Source organism: Cavia porcellus, unplaced genomic scaffold, assembly GCF_034190915.1.
Source record: "Cavia porcellus strain 051 isolate PalLab524CR breed Dunkin Hartley unplaced genomic scaffold, mCavPor4.1 scaffold_14, whole genome shotgun sequence".
NCBI classification, from domain to species: Eukaryota; Metazoa; Chordata; class Mammalia; order Rodentia; family Caviidae; genus Cavia; species Cavia porcellus.
This window is the reverse complement of record NW_026947497.1, coordinates 121981-125468: the sequence shown is the minus strand read 5'-3', so window position 1 is coordinate 125468 and position 3488 is coordinate 121981. Positions and strand designations below refer to the sequence as shown.

General features: G+C 41.2%; 1 pseudogene; it reads left to right on the top strand.

Moving 5' to 3' along the window:
- The first annotated feature begins 714 nt into the window (after positions 1-714).
- LOC100723171 (olfactory receptor 5G9-like) lies at positions 715-1796 on the top strand (annotated as a pseudogene).
- The last annotated feature ends 1692 nt before the right edge of the window (positions 1797-3488 follow it).

Genomic DNA, 3488 nt, shown 5'->3' with positions numbered 1-3488 from the left:
TGTAGCAAGGCAGTATGTAAAAATGTGTATGTAAGAGAGTCCACAGTTGTTCCAAACAGCAAAGCAGACCCAGGACTTCATTTCCTTGGAAACCACAGTCAGGAGGATAAATGCCTGGCACTCCTTACCTGGCATCCTTGTGGTAGTGTTGAGAACTGGCCTGTTTCACTATGTAAAAGTGACACAGCTGTTCTAAATGTTATTTCAAATCAAAAATTTAGATACCATTACTTTAGAAAATAGGATTTCTCATGGAATAAGGAAGCAGTAAGTAGCCACTCAGAGGGAAGTGCTGTGAGGGAATTTTACCACAACAGTGTACTCATGGGAGAAATATTATTTCCCAATAACCACAGATTGGCTTTATGTGTCTCTTCTACTCCAGCTTGGAGAATGTTCAGAGGGTCAAAAGCAATGAATCTTCATGAGCTGAGTCTTTTTGACACACAGAGTCAGCCAAAAAATGTAAAGGCCCTTCAACAGTTTGCTGTACTGCTAAATGTCTACTGCTAAGTTTTCTCTTTAAATCATTGGAGTCAAGTTAGTTTTTAGGCTGTAGTATATTTGATTTGATAGTGTTTTATGCCATTTTTAAATCAATGATTCTAACTATGTTTCCCTTATAATTTATTTTTATGTGAGTTGCTATGGTTTTAGACAGGCAATGTGTTATCCATTCTCTATTTTTGTCCACTCTAGAACAAGGACCAAATGATGGTGGAAGAAAACTATACTCAGATCACAGAATTCATTTTAATTGACCTAAAATGCCAACCTCAGCTTCAGTTCGTCCTTTTCTTGCCCTTTCTGCTGCTTTATCTCTTTACCATGATGGGAAACTTGAGTAGGGTCATTCTTATCCACGCCATTTCCCAGCTTCACACATCCATGTACTTCTTTCTCAGACACCTGTCCTTCATGCAAATCTGCTTTTCATTTGTCATCAGGCCTTGCTCAGGGACTTCTTTGCCAAAAGAAAAGTCATCTCCTTCCTCAGATGCACCTTGCAGCAGTGGTTCTTTGTGACCATCCAGTTTCTCCTGTTAGTGTCCATGGCCTATGATGGCTACATGACCATCTCTAACCCTCTCCTGTACTCCATCTCCATGTCCCAGAGACTCTGTGTTCAGGTGCTGTTTGGACCCTATGTGGCTGGCTTCCTGAACACCATGACTCAAATAACAGCTATCTTTCAACTGCTCTTTTGTGGCTCCAACATCATTAACCATTTCTACTGTGGCATGCCTCCTCTTATCTTCCTGGTGTGTGCTGACACTTGGATTAACACATTGCTGGATTTCGTTGTGGCCAGAACTATCCTGGCCATAAGTAGACTGACCATTGTCACTTCCTACTCTTTCATCTTCTCTTCCATCCTGAAGATCCACTTTGGATCCACTTTGCTGATGGGAAGCACAAAGCCTTTTTCACCTGCTCTTTCAGAGCTGTCTCCATTGTCTATGGCTCTTTTTTCATCTACATGTGGCCCAGAGCTGTTTCTTCCCTGGATGTCAACAAGGTGGTGTCTGTGTTCTGCACCAGTTATTCCCATGCTGAACCCTCTCATCTACAGCCTGAGGAACAAGGAGGTGCATGCAGCCCTGGGCAGAACCATCAGCAAGAGCAAGCTCTTCATCCAGGACAGAATAATTGATAAGAGGAGCCACTCTGACATGGAGATAGGTTACCAGGAGCTATGCAAAGTTGCTGAAGCCCTTCTAGAATTTGAGGAGTGGCATACTTGTTTCCTAACTTTCATTTTGCTGCATGACTTTTTGACCTTTAAAGTTTATTAATACATGTGAGCTATACAGAATAACAGGTTCAATTGTGACATTATTATGCACACATGAAAGATGTGTTTATCTGATCCAACCTCTCTGTATCTCTCCCAGAACTTCCCCTCTTAGCTCTATCCCATAATAGTCACTCCTCTATTTTCCTTTGCACCCCCCTGAATTCCAAAGGTGAGAGTCAATGTACACCTGCTTTTTCAGGTCTGGCCAACTGAGCATGGCATGATGATCTGTAGTTTCATCCATTTTCTTGCAAATGATGTAATTTTCAAAGGAGAAGTCTCAGATATGAACATGTGTGCTACTCAGAGAACAACTCAGAGGCTTCTTTTTAAAAATTTTATGAGGTTTTCTCCAATCAGGAAAATTATGAAAGTTTGGCTGTGGCCCAAGCGGGATCCTCTTGTCAGGCATGGAATGCACACATCGGTTGGTGGGTAGTGCTTAGTGTCCCTGCTCTGTTATGAAGAGGGCATGCCAGCACACCAGGTCATTGCTGTGCTATGGGTTCATAGATGCCATTGGAATTCATGGTATCTTTCTATTTCTAATGCTTCACTTCTTATCTCATTCAACAGAGCATCATTTAGAACCATTACCTATATAAAGTAGCAAAAGAATATATTGGATTTTTATATCTGCACCATCTGGAGTTACAATAAGCTTTGGTGGCCAAAACTTTAGGCTATTCCTCATTTCTACCTTATGGTCATTGGGGGGAGTGATGTTGCTACTTTCAAGCACTGAGAATATTCAGACTTTTGTGATGCCTGAACAGGAATCCCCTTTGCTTGTATTAGTTACGTACACAGAGCTAGTGTGCTGACCTGGAATGGGGTTTATGAGTCCCATCATCCATGGAATTCCCTTTAGAACAGAGCAGCTGAATTCCTGTGCAGGACAGGAGATGGAAAAGAAAAGAAGCTTTCTGGCAAAGCATTTGAACTGAGCATCTGTGATGTGTGTGGGCTGCTCAGAAATGCTTCCAAATCCAGGGATGTGGGGGCAACTACCTGAATAAGATTTATGTTTGCACCATTTCAGTGACCAGATCTATCCCCTCCCTTCTTCATAGAATAAAATTAAAAGTCCAAACCTCAGTCCTGGTGAGTCAAGCCAGGCTGCGCAGAACCTGTGCTGTTTCTGAACCAGACACTTTATCTCTGAACTCTTCTCCAGGGAGGTCCAGCATGTTCCCTGAACTGTGGCCTCTTTGACCCTGTAGGTGTCAGCAGGAGCACGTGTCCCAGGTGCTACGCTGCACTTTAGTGGTGCCTAAATTTGTAAGTGTCAGAGCCCAGATTCCTATAAGACAAATATCCCTCAGACTGCATGTGTACATGAGTGTGTGTGCGTGTTCAAGTTTTTTGGCCATTTTTTATTATTATTTTTATTAGTACATGTGTATCTTGCATACCACTTACATTCCTTGTAGAGAATAGATATATATGAATAATACACCCTAATTCCTTCTTTTAAAAAATAATTTATTATATAGGTACATTTTAAGTACACATAATGATCACATTGATCATAGGATATTCCTATTTGTACTTGATATATCTTTATTCTTCTTTTTCCCCATTCACCTCTCTCCCTTTAATCCCTCTTCAACTCCTTATTTACAAAACTTGTTTCCATTTTTCTTTATGTTATTGCTTTTTTCTTTTCCCCTTCCTTTCGTTCTTCCTC